At 38.8% G+C, this 13,726-nt stretch overlaps 1 long non-coding RNA gene across 1 annotated transcript in view; it reads left to right on the top strand.

Moving 5' to 3' along the window:
* LOC117198504 (uncharacterized) overlaps nucleotides 1-12,605 on the top strand; it is a 134,901-nt gene extending 122,296 nt beyond the window's left edge. Inside the window, exon 4 of the long non-coding RNA XR_007474791.1 lies at nucleotides 5,594-12,605. This is a non-coding gene — a long non-coding RNA (uncharacterized LOC117198504). The remainder of the gene's footprint in view (nucleotides 1-5,593) is intronic.
* Nucleotides 12,606-13,726: the final 1,121 nt, after the last annotated feature.

Here is a 13,726-nt window from a genome sequence, read left to right as displayed (position 1 = left end):
AGTGGAATTTCAGGTTCATATGGCAGTTCTATTTTTATTTTTTTGAGGAACCTCTATACTGTTTTCCACAGTGGCTGTACCAATTTACATTCCCACCAACAGTGTACATGGGTTCCTTCTTCTCCACATCCTAGCCAACATTTGTTCTTTGTGATCTTTTTGATGATAATCATTCTGACTGATGTGAAGTGATATCTCATTGTGGTTTTGATTTGCATTTCTCTGATGATTAGCGATGTTGAGCATATTTTCATGTGCCTGTTGGCCATCTGTATGTCTTTTTTGGAAAAATGTCTATTCAGGTCTTCTGTCCATTTTTTAATTGTTTTTTTTTATATTGAGTTGTATGAGCTGTTTATATATGTTGGATATTAATCTCTTATTGGTCATGTCATTTGCAAATATGTTCTTCCATTCGTTAGCTTGTCTTTTCATTTTGTCAATGGTAGCCTTTGCTATGCAAAGGCTTTTAAGTTTAATTAGGTCCCATTTATTTATTTTTGCTTTTGTTTCCTTTGTCTTAGGAGACAGATTCAAAACAATATTGCTGCAATTTATGTCAAAGAGTGTTCGCTTATGTTTTCTTCTAGGATTTTTATGGTTTCTGGTTTTACATTTAGGTCTTTAATCCAATTTATTTTTGTATATGATGTTAGAGAATGTTCTAATTTCATTCTTTTACATGTAGCTGTCCAGTTTTCCCAGCACCACTTATTGAAGAGACTGTCTTTTCTCCATTGTATAGTCTTGCCTCCTTTGTTGTAGATTAATTGACCATAAGTGTGTGGGTTTATTTCTGGGCTCTCTATTCTCTTGCATTGATCTATGTGTCTGTTTTTGTGACAGTACCATACTGTTTTGATTACTGTAGCTTTGTAGTATAGTCTGAAGTCAGAGAGTATGATACCTCAAGCTCTGTTCTTCTTTCTCAAGATTGTTTTGGCTATTCGGGGTCTTCTCTGTTTCTACACAAATTTTAGAATTATTTGTTCTACTTCTTTGAAAAATGCCATTGGTATTTTGATAAAGATTACATTGACATCTTTATGACATTGAGTCATCTCATTCATGGACATGGTATAATATTCTCTTTTTAAAGTTCTTCTTTTGTTTTTCAGTAAAGTTTTATTATTCCCCCCCACCAAGGTCTTGTACATACTTTGTTTGATTTATTCCTAGATACTGTATTAGGGCTCTCCAAAGAAACAGAAATAATAGGATATATCTATATCTGTATCTATGTCGATATAGATATACATTACATAAATATATGTAGATAAAAGGAGATTTGTTATAGGAATTGGCTCTCATGGTTATGGAGGCTGAGAAGTCCCCCAGTCTGCTGTCTGCAAACTGAAGAGCCAGGACAGCCGGTGGTATAATTCAGTCTGAGTACAAAGGCCTGAGAACCAGGGGAACTGATGGTTTAACTCCCAATCTGAGGCCAAAGGCCTGAGAATGGGGTGGCTGCTGCTGGTGTAAGTCCCAGAGTCTGAAGTCCCAAGGTCTAGGAGCTCTGAAGTCCAAGGGCAGGAAAAAAAATGGACATCCCAGCTCAAGAGGAAAGCGAATTTGTCTTTCTTTTCCTTTTTGTTCTGTTTGCACCCTCAACAGATTGGAAAATGCCCACCCACATTGGGTGAGGGCAGATCTCTTTACTCAGTCTACTGATTCAAATGCTAATCTCTTCTGGCAGCACCCTCGTACACTCACCCAGAAATAATGTTTTACCAGCTATCTGGTCATCCCTTGGCCCAGTCAAGGTGACATATAAAATTAACCATATGTTATAATTTTGTTGCTATTTTAAAAGTTTAAGCTTCGTTTTAATTCATATATTCTATCTGCTTTTTGTGTATAGGAATGCAACAGATATTCTTATATTAATCTTTTATCCAACAACTTGCTGATATCTCTTCTTAGCTCCTTATATGCAGACAATCCAATCATGTCATTTGACTATAATGACAATATTTTTTCCCTACCCTTATATATTTTAATTTCAGATACTATATTTTTCAATCTTATAATTGTCATTTAAAGGTGTGTGTGTGTGTGTGTGTGTGTGTGTGTGTTTCAACTCTGGTGAAATTCTCCTTCTTTTCATCTGTTTTCTCCATCTTTTCCCCTATCTTATTAAAGGTATTCATGACAGATATTCTTGGGACACTCTCCTGGGCGGGTCCCAAACTAATCTTTATATAGTGAGTTTTATATTACCTTTAACAGGCTTAACAGATATCATAAAATGTCCTGAGGACAAAATCAGCTTGAGGAGGTCAAAGTTTCTGCCAAGTCTCTTCCTAAAGTTTACTAGTCTTTCCAGAGTATAAGCTTTTAGTTTTGTTGTATATCTTTACTATATTTAAATAAAAACTATTTTATTAACTTCTGCAATCTTTATTAATTTCTAATCTTTCTAACTTTTTGAGTTGTACACGTTCACTAATTATTTTAAATCTTTCTTTTGGAGATTAGTATCTGAGGAATAAATTTACTTATAACTACTGCTTTAGCTATATCCCCCTGGTTTGTGATTCATAGTGCTTTCACTTTCAGTTTTGTACATTGACTAATCTCCATTATGATTTCTTCCTTTTGGCCAATAAGTCATTTACAAGTGTTCTTCATTTCCATTGTACTTTTAAAGTTATTTTTATTATTCTTTTCTAATGAGGTCAGTAGGATATTGATTCTTTGGTGTGTTCTGATACTTGCTTTATTACCTATTGCAGCATCAATTTTTAAATAATTCCATTTGTACTTGAAATAAGTGTGTATATTTAATTATGTGCAAAATTTGTAAATATCTATTAGAAAAACTATATTTTTTTGTTCAACTTCTGTATAATTACTAAATTATAAAACTCTAGTTTTGAAGCCTTCTTTATATTTTGATATAAACATCATGTCACTTCTGTTGATCACAAAGTATGTAATTTATTTAAGTTACTAAATGTTTTTCTTTTAATGAATGCAAGAGATAATTAAGTACACATGCCAAGTAGTCTTTTAACTATCTATACTTTTGTATTATTTCTTATAATAACACACTAAGATAGGGAGAGCATAACATATTTATATTTCCATCCTAACATTTTCTCCTGGACTGTCTGGTATTTCCATAGCAAATTTTGAATCTTCCTAGCTTTGCTAAAGTCTTTTGCTCCCTTCTCACATTACAAGAATATTAAACAGAGCTAGAACTTGAAGTGAAAACTTAGTAAGATAGAAACCTCCAGAACATCCCCTGGGTCTTATTAAAATAAGATAGCAGATGCTATTGCTATAGCGCTCAAAGGCCATGCTGCTTTAAACTGCAGCTCTGTTACATGAGGCTCAAGCCTCTGTAGACCTCTGATTTAATCATTACTGCATTGTATGGAACATGTATTATCAAATCAGAGTGTCCTAGAAGTGTGACTATGAATGAGTCTTGGCTGAATACCCTTATTTGGTTATTTGAAAGGCCTTAAAAAATGAGTTGGTGTTCTTGGACCCAATTTAATTTGTAACGAGCCTAAGAAACTAAAGAATCATTACCATGGGGCTCCAGAATGAAATCAATCTTTTTCTGTTATTATTACATTTTGCCTCTATCTTTGATGTGATGCTTTTAAAGTGGAACAGAGACTATTAACCGGATGCAAGCAAATGGAGACTATCACATTTCAAAATCTAAAAATTTCCCAGCTGCCACTGATTGACATTTAAGTCCTAAATAATTCCATGTAGTAGTGCTCTGAAATTTAGAACGTTTGCAGGGAGGGGTTGTTTCCCCCAGAGAGCTGCACGGTTTGTATAATAGCAGTGCTGGCTTCTAGTTTTTAGGGAGTTGGTGAGTACTATGACCTTCTCTGTGGTGGTCAAAATTTTGGACATTAGTTTCCTGAAGCAATAATCTTCTTGGCCTTCCTTTTACATCACAGAAAGAGAATCATTATTTTCTGTTATTTGGATATGGACAAAGAAATGATATTTTAAGTCATTTGAGGAGATGCTTAGGGATAAGACTATGTAAGCCTTCTTTAGGAAAAGACCTCAGGAAGATAATTTTAGGTTCTGGCTTTGCATCAACCGGAATCTAAAATGTTATAATTGACCATTCAGGCAACCTTCAAATTTATAAAAGGGATTTATTCCCACATTTTGTAAGTGGCATGTTTGGAATTTGGCATTTGGTTTCTCACACAAACAATGCTATATTTGATTAGGCATCAGGTGGGCTTACAAAACCCCAATTTAACCCAGAGTGTGACTGAAATACAGTTACATTTATGATTTTTTCTTTTAAGCTTTACGAAGTATATTTAAACATACAAAATACCGTTAAAAGATACCAAACACTCAGGATTCTAACCAGCCTAGCCCATATTTAGGAACTCAGCTGGGGCTTTGTACATTGCTTAATCCCCCAAATGCACCAATAGAAATTGGCCAGCAATGGGAGGGAATGGAGTTCCCTGAACCTTAAGGTGCAGTGAAACTCTGAATTCTTCAGTTTCTACTTTTCCTCGTCTCAGGAGTCAAAATGTGCCTCCCATGAAAATTAATGGAAAGAACAAGGTGGACACTGGAGGCACGTCGATGAGCTCCAGATATCAGCTAGCCACCGAAACAGCCAGATGGAGCCCTAGCTGGGAGCAGCTGGGAGCAGGGGAGCTGGCTTTCCAATCAGTCATGCTGGAGTGTGGACTGAGGAAAGCTCCCACAGAGCTCCTGCAGCTGCATACGAGCCCCAGCAAGATGGGAGGGAAGTGAAGAAGGCAAAGTTAAGTTCATTAAGATACCAACTGATTGGCACACCACCAGCAAAATCCAGACTGGGAACTGCTATTAGTCAAATAGCCTGGGTGTTTCAACAGATAAATGATAAGGAAAAGAGACGAATGGGGGGAGAACCTATAGGTTAAAAAACTTAAAAGTATATCTAATTTTTAAAACAGGCAAGACTAAAATATAAAGATGCACATTTAGATGATAAAACTATTTTTTTTTAAAGACAAGGAAGTGATTACTATAAAAGTCAATAGTTACATATTATGGGTAAAGGGAGAGGCTTGTAATCTGGGCAGTGCACATGCAGGGGCTTTGGGGTAACTGATAAAGATCTACATATTTCTTGATCTGATAATGTTTATAAGTGTTGCTTTATATGAATCCATTAAGCCACACATCTGTGTAGCTTCCTTATTTGTTTTACTTTACAATAAAAATCATAAAAATAAATAAAAGAAGGGCATACCCATGGAGTCAAAGCACTAAGCAACTGCTGGGAGACTGACATGGTTGCTGAAGCTTTTAAAGGCAGAAAGATGAAAAAGCATTCCCATCAGAGCATGGGTAGAAGGGACTGGAGAAGCAAGAGATGGAAGGGAAGCTATAGCAGTGACAAAAGACAAAGGGAAGGACTCAAGGTTTGGAGAGAATGGCAACACGTGCTAAGTAGCTTGCAGCAGAATTCTGGGATGAGGCTACTATTCCTCACCTAAGGAACATAGATTAAGGATGCTTGTGGCAGTGCTGCCCCAAATATGATCTGGGGCCAAAACCAAGTGTTTCACATATTGTTTTTGTTCCATTTCAAAACCAGAATAGAGGACCTTCAAGATGGTGGAGGAGTAAGACGTGGAGATCACCTTCCTCCCCACAAATACATCAAAAATACATCTACATGTGGAGCAACTCCTACAGAACACCTACTGAACGCTGGCAGAAGACCTCAGACTTCCCAAAAGGCAAGAAACTCCCCATGTACCTGGGTAGGGCAAAAGAAAAAAGAGAAAACAGAGACAAAAGAATAGGGATGGGACCTGCACCTCTGGGAGGGAGCTGTGAAGGAGGAAAGGTGTCTACACACTAGGAAGCCCCTTCACGGGCGGAGACAGTGGATGGGCGGGGGGGGGAAGCTTCGGAGCCACGGAGGAGAGCGCAGCAACAGGGGTGTGGAGGGCAAAGCAGAGAGATTCCTGCACAGAGGATCAGTGCCAACCAGCACTCACCAGCCCGAGAAGCTTGTCTGCTCACCCGCCGGGGCGGGCGGGGCTGGGAGCTGAGGCTCGGGCTTCGGTTGGAGCGCAGGGAGAGGACTGGGGTTGGCAGCGTGAACACAGCCTGAAGGGAGTTAGTGCACCACAGCGAGCCAGGAGGGAGTCCAGGAGTCCAGGAAAAGGTCTGGAGCTGCCAAAGAGGCAAGAGACCTTTTCTTCCCTCTTTGTTTCCTGGTGCGCGAGGAGAGGGGATTAAGATCGCTGCTTAAGGGAGCTCCAGAGACGGGCGCGAGCCGCGGCTAAAAGTGCGGACCCCAGAGACGGGCCTGGGATGCTAAGGCTGCTGCTGCCGCCACCAAGAAGCCTGTGTGCAAGCACAGCTCACTATCCACACCTCCCCTCCTGAGAGCCTGTGCAGCCCACCACTGCCAGGGTCCCGTGATCCAGGGACAACTTCCCCGGGAGAACACACGGCGCACCTCAGGCTGGTGCAACGTCCCGCCGGCCTCTGCCGCCGCAGGCTTACCCCGCATCTGTACCCCTCCCTTCCCCCCCGCCTGAATGAGCCAGAGCCCCCGCATTAGCTGCGCCTTTAACCCCATCCTGTCTGAGCGAAGAAAGACGCCCGCAGGCGACCTACATGCAGGGGCAGGACCAAATCCACAGCTGAACCCCGGGAGCTGTGAGAACAAAAAAGAGAAAGGGAAATCTCTCCCAGCAGCCTTAGGAGCAGCGGATTAAATCTCCACAATCAACTTGATGTACCCAGCATCTGTGGAATACCTGAATAGACAACGAATCATCCCAAATTGGGGAGGTGGACTTTGGGAGCAATGATATATATATATTTTTCCTTTTTCTCTCTTTGTGAGTGTGTATGTGTATGCTTCTGTGTGTGATTTTGTCTGTATAGCTTTGCTTTTATCATTTGTCCTAGGGTTCTGTTGGCCTGTTTTTTGTTTTGTTTTGTTTTGTTTTAGTATAGTTTTCAGCCCTTGTTATCATTGGTGGATTGCTCTCTTCTTTCTTTTTTTATTACTTTTTAATTTTTAATAATTATTTTTTATTTTTAACTTTATTTTATTTTATTCTTTCTTTTTTCTTTCTTTCTTCCTTCCTTCCTTCCTTCCTCCCTCCCTCCCTCCCTCTTTCTTTTTTTCTTTCTTTTCTCACTTTTCTTCTGAGCTGTGTGGCTGACAGGGTCTTGGTGCTCTGGCTGGGTGTCAAGCCTGTGCTTCTGAGACAGAAGAGCCGAGTTCAGGATATTGGTCCACCAGAGACCTCCCAGCCCCACGTAATATTAAACGGCAAACGCTTTCCCAGAGATCTCCATCTCAATGCTAAGACCCAGCTCCACTCAAGGACCAGCAAGCTACAGTGCAGGACACACCATGCCAAACAACTAGCAAGACAGGAGCATAACCCCACCCATTAGCACAGAGGTTACCTAAAATAATAGTAAGGTCACAGACACCCCAAAACACACCACCGGATGCGGTCCTGCCCACCAGAAACACAATATCCAGCCTCATCCATCAGAACACAGGCACCAGTCCCCTCCACCAGGAAGCCTACACAACCCACTGAACCAACCTTAGCCACTGGGGGAAGACACCAAAAACAACGGGAACTACGAACCTGCAGCCTGCAAAAAGGAGACCCCAAACACAGTAAGTTAAGCAAAATGATAAGACAGAGAAATACACAGCAGATGAAGGAGCAAGGTAAAAACCCACCAGACCAAACACATGAAAAGGAAATAGGTAGTCTACCTGAAAAAGAATTCAGAGTAATGATAGTAAAGATGATCCAAAATCTTGGAAATAGAATGGAGAAAATACAAGAAACGTTTAACAAGGACCTAGAAGAACTAAAGAGCAAACAAACAATGATGAACGACACAATAAATGAAATTAAAAATTCTCTAGAAGGAATCAGTAGCAGAGTAACTGAGATAGAAGAACGGATAAGGGACCTGAAAGATAAAATAGTGGAAATAACTACCACAGAGCAGAATAAAGGAAAAAGAATGAAAAGATTTGAGGACAGTCTCAGAGACCTCTGGGACAACATTAAATGCACCAACATTTGAAATATAGGGGTTCCAGAAGAAGAAGAGAAATAGAAAGGGACTGAGAAAATATTTGAAGAGATTATAGTTGAAAACTTCCCTAATATGGGAAAGGAAATAGTCAATCAAGTCAGGGAAGTGCAGAGAGTCCCATATAGGATAAATCCAAGGAGAAACATGCCCAGACAAATATGAATCAAACTATAAAAAATTAAATACAAAAAAAAAAATTAAAAGCAGCAAGGGAAAAGCAACAAATAACATACAAGGGAATCCCCATAAGGTTAACAACTGATCTTTCAGCAGAAACTCTGCAAGCCAGAAGGAAGTGGCAGGACATATTTAAAGTGATGAAAGGGAAAAACCTACAACCAAGATTACTCTACCCAGCAAGGATCTCTTTCAGATTTGATGGAGAAATTAAAACCTTTACAGACAAGCAAAAGCTGAGAGAGTTCAACACCACCAAACCAGCTTTAAAACAAATGCTAAAGGAACTTCTCTAAGCAGGAAACACAAGAGAAGGAAAAGACCTACAATAACAAACCCAAAACAATTAAGAAAATGGTACTAGGAACATACATATCGATAATTACCGTAGATGTAAATGGATTAAATGCTCCCACCAAAAGACACAGATTGGCTGAATGGATACAAAAACAAGACCCATATATATGCTGTCTACACGAGTAGACACTTCAGACCTAGGGACACATACAGACTGAAAGTGAGGGGATGGAAAAAGATATTCCATGCAAATGGAAATCAAAAGAAAGCTGGAGTAGCAATTCTCATATCAGACAAAACAGACTTTAAAATAAAGACTATTACAAGAGACAAAGAAGGACACTACATAATGATCAAGGGATCGATCCAAGAAGAAGATATAACAATTATAAATATTTATGTGCCCAACATAGGAGCACCTCAATACATAAGGCAAATGCTAACAGCCATAAAAGGGGAAATTGACAGTAACACCATAATAGGGGACCTTAACACCGCATGTTCACCAGTGGACAGATCATCCAAATGAAAATAAATAGGGAAACACAAACTTTAAATGAAACATTAAACAAGATAGACTTAATTGATATTTATAGTTCATTCCATCCAAAACCAACAGAATACACTTTCTTCTCAAGTGCTCATGGTATATTCTCCAGGATAGACCATATCTTGGGACACAAATCAAGCCTTGGTAAATTTAAGAAAATTGAAATAATATCAAGTATCTTTTCTGACAGCAACACTGTGAAACTAGATATCAATTACAGGAAAAAAGCTGTTAAAAATGCAAACACATGGAGGCTAAACAATACACTACTAAATAACCAAGAGATCACTGAAGAAACCAAAGAGGAAATCAAAAAATAACTAGAAACAAATGACAATGAAAACATGATGACCCAAAACCTATGGGATGTGGGAAGAGCACTTCTAAGAGGGACGTTTATAGCAATACAATCCTACCTCAAGAAATAAGAAAAACCTGAATAAACAATCTAACTTATACTTAAAGCAATTAGAGAAAGAAGAACAAAAAAACCCCAAAGTTAGCAGACAGAAAGAAATCATAAAGATCAGATCAGAAATAAATGAAACAATAGCAAAGATCAATAAAACTAAAAGCTGTTTTTTTGAGAAGATAAACAAAATTGATAAAACATTAGCCAGACTCATCAAGAAAAAAAGGGAGAAGACTCAAATCAATAGAATTAGAAATGAAAAAGGAGAAGTAACAACTGACACTTCAGAAATACAAAAGATCATGAGAGATTACTACAAGCAACTCTAGGCCAATAAAATGGACAACCTGGAAGAAATGGACAAATCCTTAGAAAAGCACAACCTGCCAAGGCTGAATCAGGAAGAAGTAGAAAATATGAATAGACCAATCACAAGCACTGCAATTGAAACTGTGATTAAAAATCTTTCAACAAACAAAAGCCCAGGACCAGATGGCTTCACAGGCGAATTCTATCAAACATTTAGAGAAGAGCTAACACCTATCCTTCTCAAACTCTTCCAAAATATAGCAGAGGGAGGAACACTCTCAAACTCATTCTATGAGGCCACCATCACCCTGAAGCCAAAGCCAGACAAAGGTGTTACAAAAAAAGAAAACTACAGGCCAATATCACTGATGAACATAGATGCAAAAATTCTCAACAAAATACTAGCAAACAGAATCCGACAGCACATTAAAAGGATCATACACCATGATCAAGTGGGATTTATCCCCGGGATGCAAGGATTCTTCAATATATGCAAATCAATCAATGTGATACACCATATTAACAAATTGAGGGATCATCTCAATAGATGCAGAAAATGCTTTTGACAAAGTTCAACACCCATTTCTCCAGAAAGTAGGCAGAGAGGGAACTTACCTCAACATAACAAAGCCCATGTACAACAAACCCATAGCCAACATTGTTCTCAGTGGTGAAAAACTGAAACCATTTCCTCTAAGATCAGGAAGAAGATAAGGTTGCCCACTCTCACCACTATTATTCAACATAGTTTTGGAAGTTTTAGCCACAGCAATCAGAGACGAAAAAGAAATAAAAGTAATCCAAATTGCAAAAGAAGAAGTAAAACTGTCACAGTTTGTAGATGATATGATTGATAGTACACATAGAGAATCCTAAAGATGCTACCAGAAAACTACTAGAGCTAATCAATGAATTTGGTAAAGTACCAGGATACAAAATTAATCCACAGAAATCTCTTGCATTCCTAAACACTAATGATGAAAAATCTGAAAGAGAAATTAAGGAAACACTCCCATTTACCATTGCAACAAAAAGGATAAAATACCTAGGAATAAACCTACCTAAGGAGACAAAAGACCTGTATGCAGAAAACTATGACACTGATGAAAGTAATTAAAGATGATGTAAACAGATGGAAAGATATACCATGTTCTTGGATTGGAAGAATCAACATTGTGGAAATGACTCTACTACCCAAAGCAATCTACAGAGTCAATGCAATCCCTATCAAACTACCAATGGCATTTTTCACAGAACTAGAACAAAAAAGTTCACAATTTGTATGGAAACACAAAAGACCCCGAATAGCCAAAGCAATCTTGAGAAAGAAAAACGGAGCTGGAGGAATCAGGCTCCCTGACTTCAGACTATACTACAAAGCTACAGTAATCAATACAGTATGCTTCTGTCACAAAAACAGAAATATAGGTCAATGGAGCAGGATAGAAAGCCCAGAGATAAACCCACGCACATATGGTCGCCTTATCTTTGATAAAGGAGGGAAGAATATACAATGGAGAAAAGACAGCCTCTTCAATAAGTGGTACTGGCAAAACTGTACAGCTACATGTAAATGAATGAAATTAGAACACTCCCTAACACCATACACAAAAATAAACTCAAAAAGGATTAAAGGCCTAAATGTAAGGCCAGACAGCATAAAAATCGTAGAGGAAAACATAGGCAGAACACTTTATGACATAAATCACAGCAAGATCCTTTTTGACCCATCTCCTAGAGAAATGGAAATTAAAAAAATAAATAAACAAATGGAACCTAATGAAACTTAAAAGCTTTTACACAGCAGAGGAAACCATAAACAAGACGAAAAGACAACCCTCAGAATGGGAGAAAATATTTGCAAATGAAGCAACTGACAAAGGATTAATCTCCAAAATATACAAGCAGCTCATGCAGCTCAATATCAAAAAAACCACCCAATCCAAAAATGGGCAGAAGACCTAAATAGACATTTCTCCAAAGAAAATATACAGATGGCCAACAAACACGTGAAAGGATGCTCATCATCACTAATCATTAGAGAAATGCAAATCAAAACTGCAAGGCGGTATCACCTCACACCAGTCAGAATGGCCATCATCAAAAAGTCTACAAACAATAAATGCTGGAGAGGGTGCGGAGAAAAGGGAACCCTCTTGCACTGTTGGTGGGAATGTAAATTGATACAGCCCTATGGAGAACAGTATGGAGGTTCCTTAAAAAACTAAAAATAGAACTACCATACGACCCAGCAATCCCACTACTGGGCATATACCCTGAGAAAACCGTAAGTCAAAACGAGTCATGTACCACAATGTTCATTGTAGCACTATTTACAATAGCCAGGCCACGGAAGCCACCTTAGTGTCCATCGACAGATGAACAGATAAAGAATATGTGGCACATATATACAATGGAATATTTCTCAGTCATAAGAAGAAACGAAATTGAGTTATTTGTAGTGAGGTGGATAGACCTAGAGTCTGTCATACAGAGTGAAGTAGGTCAGAAAGAGAAAACAAATACCATATGCTAACGCATATATATGGAATAAAAAAAAATGTTTCTGAAGAACCTAGAGGTAGGACAGGAATAAAGACGCAGACATAGAACATGGACTTGAGGACACGGGGAGGGGGAAGGGTAGGCTGGGACGAAGTGAGGGAGTGGCATGGACATATATACACTACCAAATGTAAAATAGATAGCTAGTGGGAAGCAGCCGCATAGCACAGGGAGATCAGCTTGGTGCTTTGTGACCACCTAGAGGGGTGGGCTAGAGAGGGTGGGAGGGAGATGCAAGAGGGAGGAGATATGGGGATGTATGTATATGTATAGCTGATTCACTTTATTATACAGCAGCAACTAACACAGCAATGTAAAGCAGTTATACTCCAATAAAGATGTTTAAAAAAATTAAAAATAATAAATAAAAGCTAAGAGCTAAAAAGAAAAACAAAACAAAACAAAAAGCAGAATAATATCACCAACCTCCCTCAAGATGTTTTGAGTTAACAATACATGGTGTGATATTTAATCCGAATTTTAACAGTATAGGTCAATTTTACACAAGATTTTTAAGTCAAGAAACACTTAGTAAGCTGGGAAGCAGTTCAAATCAGGCAGCCTGGGAGTGGGCAAGGCAGAGGGTACTAGTAGGTGATCAGCAACAGGGTGTGGGTCGGGATTCAAGGTCAAGGCTGTAGTCTTTAGTAATATTGGTAAGAGCAAAGCAGATCCCCTACTTCAAAGCAACTGAGGCAGAAGTAAAATTAACCAGTTAGAAACTTGGGCATAGGAACTAAGGCAAGCAACCATAGTTCAATTCGGGGTACAAGGCATAATGTTATAGCAGGGTCAACAGCCAGAGTGACTGCATGCAGTCATTTTGACTTATGGAACTCAGGCTCCTTAATTTCCCCTTAATGAGTAAACAGGATTTGTTCCAGAGCCTGGGGCAGACTGAGTCTACAGGAGTGGTGTTGGGGGCAGTCAAGTGTCCCCAGCTGTGAGAATTGTTTTGTTCTTTCACTCCTTAATCAAATACCAATAAAACTCTGTTTTCATGACTATTATTTTCTTCCCCCTAAAGATTTGATTTGATTCAGGTTTACTTTTTAAGTTTAGAATCCCTCATGGGTGGTGTTGTTTATCCCCTATTGGAGCACATCAGGAGGCATATAGTGTCGGGTTATCTCACTTTTTATAATAAGATTGATCAGTTGGGGTCAGGTAGTGTCAGCCTGATTCCTGAATTATGAAGTGACCCATCAACCTTTAACCTAATGATTTCAGCATCCACTGATTCTCATTGCCTAGATCCATTATTTCATTAGAAGTAAGTGATTGGTGATTTTCCAAAGCTGTCATTTCTTCTGCTTTTTTTT

This window comes from Orcinus orca, chromosome X, assembly GCF_937001465.1.
Source record: "Orcinus orca chromosome X, mOrcOrc1.1, whole genome shotgun sequence".
Lineage (NCBI taxonomy): Eukaryota > Metazoa > Chordata > Mammalia > Artiodactyla > Delphinidae > Orcinus > Orcinus orca.
This window is presented reverse-complemented; position numbering and strand designations above follow the sequence as displayed.